Below are 15,682 nucleotides of genomic sequence, written 5' to 3' on the forward strand. Positions count from 1 at the left end.
TCTCATCTCTGGATCTCCAATTACTGGCTCTGGGACCTTATACAAATTACTTAACTTTTCTGAGTCTTCATTTTCTTATCTATAGAAATAGAGGATACCAGTTTATTCTTTATAGAGTTTTGAGGACTAGATTAGTTTTGAGGATTAGACGAGATATTACAAATGAAGTGCTGGCCCAGTGGTTGGTATGTATTATAAGTATAAACATTCTTATGAACCTGAATTCTGTAGGAAATTGCTCTCAGAAAGCTGTTATCTCCAAGAGATTGACCCAAAGATGGTATAGAAAATAAAATGCAATGGCCACAAGATTGAGTGTTGACTGTCCTCTAAGTATTTGCAATTGAGAAGGGTTTTTTCCTGGCCAAGCACGGTGGCTCACGCCTGTAATCCCAGCACTTTGGGAGGCCAAGGTGGGCAGATCATGAGGTCAAGAGTTCAAGACCAGAATGGCCAACATGGTGAAAACCCATCTCTACTAGGACTACAAAAATTAGCTGGGTGTGGTGGCGCATGCCTGTAATCCCAGCTACTTGGGAGGCTGAGACAATAGAATCACTTAAACCCGGGAGGCAGAGGTTGCAGTGAGCCGAGATCACACCACTGCACTTTAGCCTGGGTGGCAGAACAAGACTCTGTCTTGGAAAAAAAAAAAAAAAAAAAGAAGGGTTTTTTTTCCCTTAAAAACCTAAACCATCAGTGATCTCCATTGCTGAAATTAGTGGGTGCCAGTTGCATGAAATTCCAGGATGTTTATCTAACCTAGGGTGCTCCCTCCTCTGAGGGGAAGAAGTAGATGCCAGGAGAGGTTTAAACCATGAAGTGGCTCGCACACTGGGTGTAGCTGGAATGTACCTCAAGCAGGCACGTCAGTCCACTTCTTTGGCTGCATTTTTGAAAGGTGTGTCAAAGTTTAGCATTATTCCTGGGGATGGTCTACTCCTGAAGAGCAGGCCAGGAAAATTCCCAGTAAGTGACTAAATGAATAAATGGAAAAATGTCGCAGTTCCCTCTCCTCAGAGCCTCGCACAAAAGGTAGCCATTACATAGGCCACTGTCAAACAGTCCTCTGAGAGATTCCCACACTCTTCCTCTTCCCTCTAGACTACCCATCTGCCCCAATCCCCTCCTTGAGCAGCCTATTCTGTTTTTTCTCCCACTACAGCAGCCAGCCCCACCGCCTGGTGTAGAGCTTGAAGATGGAAAGGGAAGATAGGATGGGCAGAAACTGCCCTGCAATAGCTACATCATCCCCGGTTGCATACCTAAGAAAACCACTAAGGTCACCACACCCTGGAGGTGACATTCGCATGATTTATGCCTCTCTTGGGCTTTAGATTCTATTCCTTTACTTTTCTATAACTCTGTCATGACCAGTTTAAAGGCCCCAATGTCATGTCCTCGCATTAACAACCAAGGCTACAATGCAAGCCCTGCCGTGTGCGCTTCTTTACAAAAGGTCAAAGTAAAAAGGAAATCTATACCAAAGAGCCTCTAGATACTATTTCCAGCTTCGGGGAAGTCCATAGTAGGTACTTCCACGGGTAGAGAACATTGTCTTAGACTGGGATAAGGGTTGGTATTCGCAGTCCCCTTCCTACGTTCTGCCCATTGTAAAGACCAGGGTCAGCGTTGAGCCTCGCCCTTCTTGCTAGAACTACAACTCCCAGGATGCCCCGCGGCATGGGAGTGCGCACGCGCGTCGGAGGCGAAGGAGGAACCCACCGCACCTACAGGGCGATCGAGTGAGGGAGCTGCTGGCGGGTGCGTCTGGCAACTCTTTGGGAGGCCGACGCGGGCGGACCGGCGGGTGCTGGGAACCGAGCCTCGGCTTGCGGCCGGCAGTTTCCGTGGGTCTGTGAAGAGGTCGGCGGCCCCTGCGGGCGCCAGTCAGGTAAGCCCAGCCCGGTGCTTTCCAGGAAGTCCGTCTGCGGGCGCGGGTAGGGAGTCGCACCGGCCATGGTGGCTGAGGAGGGAGAGGTTGCTGCCCGCCGGCCGCCCGACTCCAGGCTCCTTCCCGACGGGTCCGTCTCGGGGAGCAAGGGTGCGCGGGGGCTGCTTCTGCGCGAACGGCGGGGGACGTGGGGCGCGCTGGGCGTCGCCCGCCGGTCTAGGCGCGCGAACCCGGCGTTCCCAGTGAATCACCCGCGGCCCGGGCTCCCGGGTTCGGGACCGGCCCCCTCCCCTCCCGCTGAGCCGCGGCCGAGCTGGCTCCCTGCACCCCACCCAGCGTCGCCGGGACACGATCACACCGAGCCTCCTTCAAAGGCTTCGGCTTGTTGAAAGTGGGGCGGCGGAGTTGGGGAGCCAAAACTTAGGGCACACCCTTTTTGTGATTGAAATGTGGCTGCCCTTGCATTCACCGGTTTGATCTGTCTGCTCTTAGAATTAAGTTCCTAGCTCCCAGGCAGCACAGCTGGATCCGGCTGGAAAGTTTGTGTGTTAGTTTGTTTTGAGGACGTGACTGTGTCATTATATTTTTGCTTGCGGGGGATGGTGTGTTTCCTCCGCAAGCCTGCATTCTGATTACAAACAGAAATGGGAAACAGCCACAGTTTCTTTTTTTCGTTTTAATGTTTAGTTAAGAATCGCATTTCCAACTTGCCCTTGGCCTCTGTTAAAACCAAAAGTCATCTGGCAATGAACACTGCAGTAAAACTTACCCCAGGAGGCCATACTTCAACAGGAAATAAGCCTGTGGAGATTTAAGTTAGTTATGTGCAGCCTCCCTTGGTTTGTAACATTTTCATGCAGCTCATGTCTCCTCTCCTTTTCTGAGAAACCTTCAGATTAATTTTTTTGGCAGATTAAATTGATTAATTGGCCCGTCAAAAATATATTAGGCTTGGAAAAATAGCTCTGCCAAGTCTCATTTACTCTTGCTAGTTTCTTCTTCCTAGGCACCTTTTCACCTTTAAGAGTCAGCAATCATAATAGTTACAGTCGCCTTTCTTACACATTCCTACGAAAGGAACAAAACGAATTAAAATGTCCCAATATATTTTAATTCTTTGAGCTTTCTTTGCTTTTGCAACTCTCAGAAATTGTAGTTTGCTGATCTTTAAAATTAGGTTGTTGGACCAGATGACCTCCAAGATTATTCTGCCCCTAAATATCTCTGGTTTTTAAAAGTTCATTTATTTTGCTCATTCAGGAAACACTGGCGATATGAATTCCAAGTCCTATGATAGACATGAGAAAGAGCAAACATGAGTTCTTGAGAATGCTGTAGACCTACTGCTCAATTTTATTTAATCATATTTTTTATGACTAATTCCTAAATTTTGTGGTATATCCAATATGCCAACCTACATTGTAATTAATAACTTCATCTGAAATTAAATAGGTACAGGTCAAATCTCATTCAAAGATTTTTCGTGTCTTAATTACTGGCCCATTGAAACAAAACAGGTTTGGTACAACAGAAAGGCCCTGAATGGTGGAGGGCAGTCTTTTCAAACACTTTAGCATGCATAATTCATTCAGGATATTCTAGGTTTGAAGTAGAGTCCAAAGTCTGTATGTCTGATGGGTGATGCTGTCAGAGACCATACTTTGAATGTCAAGTGTGGGGAGGTAATTTTAGAGGTATTTTCAGGTGTTTTTAATGGCAATTTAAATACTGGTACTGATAACTGATATTAGATACATAATTGATGGCTTTTTCAACTCTCAGTTTTTTAAAATATTGTAGTCCTATGAACTCTAACAAGAACAATTGTCTTCATAAGTTTTTCTCCTTCTTTCCTTTTCCTTTCTCTTTGCTAGTTTTTCTTTTTTCTCTTTGCTTTTTTTTCTCTCCTCCTCTTCCTTCCTTAATTGTTTTCATTCACATTAATTTGGCAATTCATGAATTCAAGTATGTGTCTTGCCCCATTCTGTATTCTGTACAAAGCAATGTTTCAGGCTCCTGGTGAATATGTATAAGACATGAGGCCAGGGCCGGGCCTGGTGGCTCACACCTGTAATCCCAGCACTTTGGGAGGCCAAGGTAGGAGGATTGCTTGAACCCAGGTGTTTGAAATCAGCCTGGGCAACATAGCAAGACCCTGTCTCTACAAAATAAAATAGATTAGCCAGGTGTAGTGGTGATGCCTGTAGTCCTAGCTACTCAGGAGGCTGAGGCAGGAGGATTGCTTGAGCCCAGGAGTTTGAGGTTACAGTGAGAGACAATGATTGTGCCACTGCACTCCAGCCTGCGTGACAGAGTAAGACCCTGTCTCTCTAAAAAAAGAAAAAAAATTATATACATATATATATATATATATATATATATATATGAACGACATGGTTCCTGTCTAGGACCTTATTCTCTTTGGGATTAGGCAGATATACTTACATATAGTCCACAGCACTTGTAAGAGCCACCTGTAGGGAATAAAAACGTGGTAGATATTCAGGAGAGATATTTTCCAGTTGCAGGAGTGGGGAACAACTAAAGTCAATATTTTTTTCCATTCACTGGTCATCTCTTTCCCCAGGCTATACTGTCTATGCTGTTTGAATGTATGTGACATATCTACATAGAGTATAGTGGAATTCTGTAAATTTATTTTATTTGGAACCTGAGATGAGCCAGATACATGAACATAATTAGAACCGGATGTGGTGGCACGATTCTGTAGTACCAGCCACTTGGGAGACTGAGGCAGGAGTACCACTTGAGCCCAAAAGTTCCAGGACAGCCTGGGCAACATAGCAAGACCCTGTCTCAAAAACTAAAACAAAAGAGAAAATCAGTTATATCTGAGCAATATCACAGGGAGGATGAGAGGCTTTGCGGATAAAAATATACCTGGATAGAGGGAGGGAGAAAGATAAAGAGGAGGATCCAGTAAACAGTAGAGGAAAAAAAGGCTTTTAGTAAGGTTTTCTGGTGTCAGTCTGATGTATACTGATATTTAGGCTGTGTTGTAGCTGGCAAACTACTCTTCACACTTTTCAGTTGCTCTTAACTTTAATATGCATGAGCTCTCTCGATTAGAATAGATGAGGAGGGCATTATTCTCTAGGCCGTGTGGCTAAAGCGCTATCATCCCTTGGTCATTGATAGTCCTTGCTGACATTTGATTTACATGCAGTTTTATGTCAGATCCTTTAAAATCACAAATATATGGAGAGAAAAATGGTATAGACAATAGAATATTCTACTGGGCCTATAACTGGTTCATTAAGTGCTTATTTAAATTGTAAACAATCAAATTTAATTTGGTGTTTATAAAAAATTATGTATGTGAACATACATTCTGTCATCTATATGTGTCTGTAATCCATTAGCTTATTTACAATGATCAAAGAATAGAAGTGTGAATAAATCAGAATGGCACATGATTGAAAATGCTGTGTAACTGAAGATGCATTTGTGTAGTCTTGAGGAATTTCATTTGAAACAAAATTGTTAGTCTATATCTTGAAGCACATTGCTACTTTGTATTTTTATTGATGTATAATTAACATTCAATAAAATGCACATAATATCCAGTTCAAGGAGTTCTGACAATTGTATACACTGTAACTTCTACCAAAATCAGAAAACATTTTTTTTAAGTCACCCTAGAAAGTTCCCTCACCCACCTTCCTCCAAAGGCAATCACTTCCTGACTCCATAGATTTCTGACACTACAGAGATTTTTTGACTGGTCTTGGACTTCACATAAATGGAGTCATACAGCATGTGTTTTTTTTGTGTTTGGCTTCTTTCATGTAAGAAAGATTCATCTATGTTGTTGGCAAGTATCAGTGGTTTGTCCTTTTAAGTTGTTGAATAGTATTCCATTGTACGAATATACCCCAATTTATATTTTCTCCTTGATGGATATTTGGAATAAGATTGTTATGAACATACTTTTACAAGTTTCTTGATAAATACCTAGGAGCAGAGTTACTGAGTCATAGGGTATGTGTATGTTTAACTTTATTAAAAATCTGCCAAACAGTTCTCCAAAGTGGTTTATACTGAGTTCTACTTGCTCCGTATTTTTAGTGTTGCCAATGTTTGGTATTGTCAGCCTTTTCAATTTTAGTCACACTGCAGGATGTATGGTTGTACCTCATTATGGTTTTAATTTACATTTTTCTGATGATTAAGAATGTTGAGTGCTTTATCATATGTTAATTGGCTATGCAGTATCTTTTTTTGTGAATTGTTTGTTCAAGTCTTACCTAGTCTTTCATTGGGTCATTCATCTTTTTATTGTTTGTAGGAGCTCTTTCAAGGTACCTTGTATTCAAGGTACAAGTTCTTTGTCACATATAGAGATAGATGTGTTGACAGTTTTTTTTTTATACAGTCTGTCCCTTGTCTACTTTCTCAATGATATTGTGATGAGCAGAAATTTTTAATTTTTATAAAGTCTGTTTTATCAATTTTTTGTATTATGGCTAGTGTTTTTTGTCCTGACCAATAAATTTTTACCAGTGCCCAGGATTGCAAAGAAAGCTTTTTCTTCTAGAAACTTTATTTTTCTAAGTTTTTCATTTGAGTCTGTGATTGATCTCAAAGTAGTTATTATTGTGTTATGATATAAGATAGGAGTTTGGGTTCATTTTCCCCCTATATAGATATCTAGTTGTTCCAGCAACATAGGTTTAAGAAAAACTTTCCTTTCTCGGCCAGGCACAGTGGCTCACACCTGTAATCCCAGCGCTTTGGGAGACCAAGGCAGGCAGATCATTTGAGCCCAGGAGTTTGAGACCAGTCTGGGCAACATGACAAAACCCCATTTCTACTAAAAATACAAAAATTAGCCGGAAGTACTGGCATGCACCTATAATTCCAGCTACCTGGGGGGCTGAGGCAGGAGGATCATCTGAGGGAGGTGGAGGCTACAGTGAGCTGTTATCATGCCACTGCACTCCAGCCTGAGTGACAGAGTAAGACCCTGTCTCAAGACAAAACAGAACACACCTCTTTTTTGTTTGTTTTTCTCCATTAGATTGACTTGGCATCTTAGCGCGTCAGCTGAGCTACTTTGCATTTTAGTTGTGCTTATATTGTCAGTTTCTTAAGCACGGACCCCGACCTTAAAAATTAAATGTTTATGCTCCTCTTCCAGATTGGGACTTGACTGAGATTGATCCAGGGCTAGTTACCATGTATTTCCTGATGGAAGAATGTTAAGTATGAATTTGAATTTTAAATGGCTTTTCTGTGGGTCGAGTTAATGGAGACAACCTCATTTTAGAAGCAATTGCATCTTCCTTATAAAATAGGCAGATGTTTAGAATGAAGGAGATGTAAGCAAGGAAAGATCACCTAGGACTCCAACATAGCAAGCTATAGGGAGCTTAATATTTCTTGTTTATTGGCTTGATCTAAATAGATGCAATTATATATAAGCCATGTGTTTTAGTTTCCATCTTTTTCTGTTTTGTTTTGTTTTGAGACAAGGTCTCAATTTGTCACCCAGTTTGGAGTGCAGTAGTGTGATCTTGGCTCACTGCAGCCTCGACCTCCTGGGCTCAAGCAGTCCGTCAGCCTCAGCCTCTCAAGTATTAATAGCTGGGACTACAGGCATGCACCACCATAACTGGCTAATTTTTGTATGTTTAGTAGAGATGGAGTTTCATCATGTTTCCCAGGCTGTCCTTGAACTCCTGAGCTCAAGCAAACTGCTCACCTTGGCATCCCAAAGTGCTGGGATTATAGGCGTGAGCCACCACACCCAGCCTTAGTTTTCATGTTTCTACTCCATTGTCTATTCCAATCCTTTGTGATGCAATTTCTGAATTTGCCTTGGAACTATTTTTAGGGAGACAGTTTGGTTATTTTTTTCTTCTAAGTTTATTTGCTGATAATACACTAAGTTGATAACATTATTTTAAAAAGAATGTCACCCCAACTTCATTATTCTTATGTAGCTATTTTTACTTTTCCTCATTTATTTCCAGGCCTGATGCATTCTCATACATATTTTTATATGATTGTAATCATAGTGTGCATATTGTTTTTTGTTCAGAGATTGAGTTGTAACTAGTGAATGCTGTCTCCCTTAGGTAGATCACCCTTGTTAGTAAAGACAAAGATTAGAGATGGAGAAAAGACAACTGGGGACTTACCAGTGAGGAGTCTTGAATCCTAAAGCTTAACTAAAATAGAAGCAGAAAAAAGCTAAGATTTTCAAAGACAGGATTACCTTTCTGTGGAAATGCAGGACAACTTTGGTTTCCTTATTCGTTCCTTCCCCCTTTCTCTAATATATAACAGCTTTAGTGAGATATAATTCACACACCATACAATTCACCCATTTAAAGTGTACAGTTCAGTGGATTTTGCTACATTCAGAACTGTAGAACCATCACCACCATTTTAGAACATTTTCATCACACCAGAAATAAACCCCTTACCATTAGCAGTTACTGCCTAATTCCTCCCAATTCCACCCTGGTCTCCCCTACCCAGCCCTAGGCAACCACTAATCTACTCTCTCTTAAGATTTGCCTATTCTGGACATCTCATATAAATGGAATCATATAATATGTCGTATTTTGTGCCTGGCTTCTTTCACCCTTATACTACTCTTAAGAATTCGTTTTCACGCCTATAATCCCAGCACCTTGGGAGGCTGAGGCGGGTGGATCACGAGGTCAGGAGATTGAGACCATCCTGGCCAACATGGTGAAACCCCGTCTCTACTAAAAATACAAAAATTAGCCAGGCATGTTGGCGCACACCTGTAGTCCCAGCTACCCGGGAGGCTGAGGCAGGAGAATCGCTTGAACCTGGGAGGTGGAGGTTGCAGTGAGCCGAGATCATGCCACTGCACTCCAGCCTGGTGACAGAGTGATGCTCCGTCTCAAAAAAAAAAAAAAAAGAAAAAAGAAAAATACTGAAATACAGTCAAGGTTCCTCCTGAGATGTGCACCCTTTTTGAGCTATAAAGATATCCACTGCCTCGGGTATATATGTTCAACACCTGCACCCACTCACTAAGGAAGGAACACAAACACACTAAGACAAACTTACAAACTAAGGTAACATATACAGTGATGATAACCCCCTACAAATAAACAGTTTCATATCTGGGCATAACTAAGCATGAACATCATGATAAGTACATACAAGTGAACACAGTTCCTGAAGTGTCTGTGAGAAAGTGAATAAAAACATGGTAAACTAGAAGAAAATGAGGGCTGGGTGTGATATATATATATATAGACTTGTAGGTAAGAAGATTGTTGTATTTCCTTAACCATGGCATAGCAATTCTTTTGAGCAGGATATTATTAGTAATACTTATACAGTAGGGGATTTCCATCCATGTGGAAAATTACAACCAACAAAATATTTTCATTCCCTGGGTGTGGTGTTAAAACTTTGATGAGGAGTTAAGGAATATTCAGAAGAAGCCCCTCAAATGTATATGAGTCTGGCTTATATTCAGGCAGCCCTTACCCTGAGGCAAACGTGACAAGATATGATACAACCCCCAAGATTTATTTTCATTCATGGTGGGCTATAATTAACCCAGGTTAATACTCTTAGGGAACTATTCTTTTTTTTTTTTTTCCTCTTTAATATGCCCACTTGAGTGCTAGACCAGCTGAGGAGTTGGGGGTCTAATTTCACTGGAAATACCAATAAATATGTGATGATTTCAAAGTCATGACCACCCCACTTTTGTTTTTCTCCTGTTGTCCCTAAGATTTACAGTTTCTTGGTGAAAAATTACAGAACCCTACACAGAAATGGACCAAGGCAGATGTGTAGGATTTCACCTCTGCAAGGCCTTCGGGGCAGGTGGGCTCTTCTGTTAGTCCTCAGCACACCCTCTGTGCTTGCCTTTCCTCTGCCACTTTTCTTGAACCCCCATTATTATTCCTTGTCAAGTCATCTCACTTCCTGCTTTCCTTAGACATTGGCCAGCATTCCAAGTGATATAGTGTGCCCTCCACCAGAGAATAGCTGGCACTGCTTTAAGCCCCTTAGCCTTCCCTCCTACCTCAGAAGAAACTGTTTCCTCTTTTTCTTCTCCCACTGCCTGAATCTGGTATAGCACACAAGGGGAGCCTCTGCAGAAATGTTACTTGAACTGGTCCCTGAAAGATGTGAAAGGATTTGAACATGAGAAAGAGTGCAAAAGGACATTTCCTGTGTAATGAACCGTGTGATGTAAGGGCTGCAGGCGGAAGAGCATGGAGGCGTACTTACTTCTGTGTAACACAGGGTGTGTGAAGATCGCTCCTTTCCCTTTACTTTTCTTCTTCTTGCCCTGGCTTCCCTCCCAGCTCCAACCTTTTTCAGCCTGTGCTTTGATCTCTTTGTTTAGTATATACTTCTCCACCCCTCTCTGTCTAGCTAATTCTGTCCCTCCCTGACCACCCACAGTGATCTCTGAATTTCTGTACACTAATAGCCAGTACCATTCTTTTGGCAGTTAATTATATATTTTCTTGAAAAAAACAAAAAGCACTTTATGTGCATGTCTCATTTTCCCAAATACAGTATGTTAGTCAAGGTGTTTAGGTCTCCGGGAACACAAACCCACTTAAGCTATCTTGCTAGATGGTATGGTGGCAGAGCTGGGAGTTGTACTGCATTACTATTGTAAGGCCGCTGAGGTCTGTGAAATGACCTACCGCTGGAACCCAGAGCAGACACTTTGAAAGTCTCTGTCCTCTCTCTGCTTGTAGGGCTCTCTTTGGCTTCTTTCTGTGCCTCTGCTCCATTTTAGGACATCAATTTTAATTTTTAAAAAATAGTATGCATTACTGTGTAATTTATCTTGATTGCTGAGCTTTTTTGCACCCTATTAAATACTGAGACACCCTGAGGCAGGTGCCTCCTTTCCTTCTTCCCTGTAGCCCCAGCCCTGCTTCATTCTCTTCCCTGCAGACTGACCTTCTGTGCTTTCCCCTTAGCTTCAGCTTCAAGGTGACTAGCTTGTTATGGTAGTGCCTCCAGACTTGGTGATACCTTATGTCTCAACTTGAGTTTTGTCTCCCAGCTTTCCAGATTTCTGGAGAAGAATTGAATTTGATCCGTCCTGGTTAGATTGAGAGTGGTGACCCCTGTACCAAACAGCTGTGAAAGATGGGGCTTTGTTATGTTGTTTCTTTGGCTGTATATTTCACAGGGACTGGAATAAGGGGTGGGTCCCCCCACACAAGGAGGTTTGGGGTTGTTCATCTCAAAACATGCTTATTTTGATGTCAGAAGGAAGTGAGCATGCCTTCTCTTTTTTGGTATGTTCCCTGCATCTGGCAGATTGACAGCTAAGAAATAGGTGTATCTCTTTTTTTTTTTTTTTTTTTTTTCATTCTGTTTGAGACTGGGTCTCACTCTGTTGCCTAGGCTGGAGTGCAGGTGTGATCATAGGTCCCTGCAACCTCCGCCTCCCAGGCTCAAGCAATCCTCCCACCTTAGCTGCCCAAGTAGCTGGAACTAAAGGCACGTGCCACCATGCCTGGCTAATTTTTTGTAATTTTTATAGAGATGGGGTCTCTTTATGTTGCCCAGGCTAGTCTCAAACTCCTGGGCTCAAGCACTCCTCCTGCCTTGGCCTCCCAAATGGCTGGGATTACAGAGGTGAGCCACCACACTCAGTCTTCTCTTATTTGGTGTCTATTTATTCCTATGACTTGCCATTTGACCATTAGGATTAACTTTTAGGTATAATAGTCAATTCAGAGCAATTTTTTTTTTCGAGACAGGCTTTCGCTGTCATCCAGGCTGGTGTGCAGGTGTGATCATAGCTCACTGCAGCCTTGAACTCCTGAGCTCAAACGATCCTCCTGCCTCAGTCTCCCAAGTAGCTGGGACTACAATTTGTACACCACCACACCTGGCTAATTTTTCTAGTGAGCAATATTTTTAATACTTAAAATGAATTACTAAAATTTGTGTTATCATTTGGAAATTTTCTAATTTTATAGCAGATTAAATATTTTTTAAACATTTCTTTTTGAAATTTGTTTCTCAGTTCAGAAAGAATAAGGGAGTAGAATATTGATAATCAAAGAGTGACAATACAGTACAACTTTACTGACTCTGCTCCCAGCCCCATTAGGATATGATAAAACCAAGTTCTCACATCATTGATCTCAATGCTTACTGAGTCCCCTTATATTACTTTATTTTATGTTAATTTACTGTCTACCATGTTGCAGGCACTATATTAGGGGCTGATAATGTAAAAATAGGTCCTTGCCCTCAAAGTGCTCACAATCTGTGGTGGAAATAGATTGTGGTCTCTCTGTCAGAGACATGGAGACTGATTATGGTCTGGTGAGATAAATATTGATAGAAGTGTGGGCAAAGTGGTGGGCTAGCACCTCTCTTCTATTATTTTCTTTGTGTACATTGATCTCTCACTCTTCTGTATTCTCTTTAGTCTCCAACTCTCTCAGTCTCTGCGCTTAATTGCTTATGTTATGTGGATCAGAGTATAGTATGAACAATATCTCATTTACTTAATGTGAACTAATGAAGTGTTCCTTAAAAATGAAGATAATATTTAATGAAGATAATGACTATTAGCTAACATTGATCACATACTCTGTGTTAGGTACTGTTCTAAGTGATGTATATATGTTATCCTCATTTAACAAATTAACATATCAATCCCATGAGATGGTTACTCTTACTATTCTTATTTTACGGATGAGAAGACAGAGGGACAAAACAATAGTTCAATATCTTGCCCAAGGTTATAAAGTTAGCAAGAAGTTGAAATCTTTTTTGTAAGTTATTTTAAATGTCATTTTTAAAATAAGATGTATTATAATAATTTCTCCTGCCCTTCTTAAATGGAGTCCCTGATGCTTAATTTAGCCAAAATGATGTGGGAAATATCAACTTTAGAATTCATTTTTTTGCATCATTTATTGTACCGTGCTATTGAATTGCCTTCTGAGATTGTTGACGTTTATAGGCTCTTAGAAACTGCATTAAATTGTCCCACACTTTTGTGTTTTGGTTACTTGGTAGCTTTTCCTTTTCTTTTATCTCCAGCTGTGGCTTCTTGCTATCACCTAATATCACTTAATTTGCTTCTGTTAATGTGTAGTGTGTAGTATCATAAAACTAAAAACATGGCAAAAATTGAGTATTTTTTAGAGGAAGTGTGATATTGTGTAAAACGTATGGCTTTTAGGGTCAGGTTCAAATCTCACATCCACTACTGAAAAGTACATATCCTTGAGCAGGCTCTTAGCCTTTCTGAGCCTCAGTTTCTTCATCTGTAAATTGGAGATAGAACTATTTTGCAAGGTTATTATGAGGAGATGTGTATGATAAAGTGCCTGGCATATAACAGGTATACAAACAAAAATTGATTCCTTTCTTTTTCACTTCATTATAATATGATATGGGACATGATCCCTTTATTCTGAGAGACTAAAGTAAAAAATGAAAGAAATGTTTTCCTATGATGTAATTAAGATATAACCAGTTTTATTCTATCACTAAAGGTAATAATTGATAGTTGTTGTCATAAGTGTTAATTTCAGATATATTATCCTGAACTCCTGTTTTGGGTCCTTCTAAGCTCTCAGCAACCTCCTCTCTTTTCCTGCATTATTTTCTTTTACTTGTATGTGGCTCCCTTTTTTTCCCTCATTTGATATTAAAGGAAAAATGTCCTTTAGCCCCCTTCTAAAGAACCTATCCCAAAGCAGACCTTATGTCCTGGAGACTGTGAACCAAGCTTCTTGGCCAATAGCAATGATTTCTATGACTTCCCTTCTTTCATCAGTTCTGCTTTCTTCAGTTATCACCAGTCTTCAGTATTAATTTGTTTTTCTTTCTGCCTCCACCCACTCCCATTTCTTCTTTCTCTGAAACTATCCCCAATCGCCACTAGCTGTATGGTTCTCATTATTTCAGTAGTTTTTTATGGTTTGGAGTTTTTTAAATTATTATTTTGAGATGGAGTCTCATTCTGTCACACAGGCTGGAGTGCGGTGGCATGATCTTGGCTCACTGCAACCTCCACCTCCTGTGTTCAAGCGATTCTCCTACCCCAGCTTCCTGAGTTGCTGGGATTACAGGCATGGGCCACCACGCCTGGCTAATTTTTTTTTATGTACTTGTAGTAGAGATGGGGTTTCACCATGTTGGCCAGGCTGGTCTCAAACTCCTGACCTCAAGTGATCCACCCACCTTGGCCTCCCAAAGTGCTGGGATTACAGGCGTGAGCCACTGTGCCTGGCCTGGTTTGGCTTTTTATTATATGTTTGTGTGTATTTTTCAAAGGCTATATTGTGGTAGTTCTTATCATTTATAGTGAACTCTCCTGTCTTAACATCATGAGGCATTTCTGCTTCTGTGCCAGAGGTTTTGTGCCTGCTATCTTGAAACTGCCTATTAAAACCTAGTGAATACCCCTCTCCCCTCACTTTACTGGACTGCATGCTGCTTCTCCATAGGCGAATACCCTAGCTCATGTCACCAGATTACTTTTTTAAAAAACAATTTTATCAAGGCATAATTTATATACCGTCAACTTTACGTATACAGCTTGATGATACCAAATTACTTTTCCTAGCAAGCCCTCTTCAGTGCTGTCTGTGGTGTGTAAGTCATCTTGCCCTTTCTCTTTGTGTTCCAAAAATTGCTTATGGTGGGTTGTGTGGATGTTGATTGTGGCTGCTGTGTGGTTACTTACAAGTGCCCTGTCTGTTGGTTATTTTTCAGCTATTCATTCTGAATATCATAGTACTTCATTAGGCATGAGGTTTTCTACATTTAGGGCCTAAGGTCAAGGTAGTGGGGCAGTGTCATTTTCTTGAAGAATTGACTCTCTTTTGCCCTACTATTGACTGAGTTCATGCTTTTATGCCACCTCATGAGAATTATACCCTAACTCCAGGAGTTACCACATCTCTTTTTGAGTGGTATTACATTCCCCACCTCCCTCATGAAGTACAAAATACATTATGCAAATTTTAGGCCTTGTGCCTCTTGAAAAACCTATTGTAACTACTACTCCCTTTCAATCTGAAAATTAATCATGATAATAAAGCTTGATGTATCTCCAGGCCCCTGACGTTGATTAGAGTAATACCAGTGGTATCTCTAAGTCAGAAGTGTGCTGTGGCTCTGAAGGTGCATATAAATGCCTTCACCATGTAAGAGTGAGGCATGGTCCATTGAGGAGCATTCATTCTTACCAGCTGGGGCACCGTACTCATGACTCAGTGGTGAGCAATGGGGCTAGATGGTATGCCATACCTGGAGCACTGCTGATCTTGAGAGGAGGAAAAAGAGTAGTCAGAGTTGGAAGAGCTAGAAAGGCTTTGGAGAGGACAGACTTCAGCTAGTCTTTGAATTGTGCAGCGTGTGGATAAGATAGAGAGGTGAAATTCAGGCCTGGGGTAAAAAGGATTGTTTAAGAAGAGTGACATCATTGTGGGAAACAAATGAGGCGGCCAGCTGAAGATGAACTTTGGATATCTGTGAGGCCCTGAGGAATCTAGCCTGATTAAAGCAGAGGATTCCTAGTGATTCTTAGAGCAAGTAGGAAGGGGAGTTTTATCAAAATCACCCGAGAAACTGTCAAACTACAAACACCTAACAAGAAACATTTCTAAGTAAAGGAGTAAAATGTTAAAAGCAGTGTTTTAGGTGACTGTAGGCAAGATACAGATGTTAGAGCAGGAAAACAGGAGCTTAGAGTCAGTTTGCCTGTCTAGAGCCTGGTCTGACAGAGGGCTTAGTAAAGCAGTATTTTTTACTTCCTCT

The 15,682-nt window shown here is 41.2% G+C and overlaps 1 protein-coding gene across 1 annotated transcript in view; it reads left to right on the forward strand.

Annotated features, from left to right (window-relative positions):
• The first annotated feature begins 1,664 nt into the window (after positions 1–1,664).
• Positions 1,665–15,682, forward strand: part of TMOD3 (tropomodulin 3) — an 82,250-nt gene continuing 68,232 nt past the window's right edge. Inside the window, exon 1 of the mRNA XM_003827843.6 lies at positions 1,665–1,894. The gene's annotated coding sequence lies outside the window, so the exon portion shown is untranslated. The remainder of the gene's footprint in view (positions 1,895–15,682) is intronic.

The sequence above is a fragment of the Pan paniscus genome, chromosome 16 (genome assembly GCF_029289425.2).
Source record: "Pan paniscus chromosome 16, NHGRI_mPanPan1-v2.0_pri, whole genome shotgun sequence".
Taxonomy (NCBI): domain Eukaryota; kingdom Metazoa; phylum Chordata; class Mammalia; order Primates; family Hominidae; genus Pan; species Pan paniscus.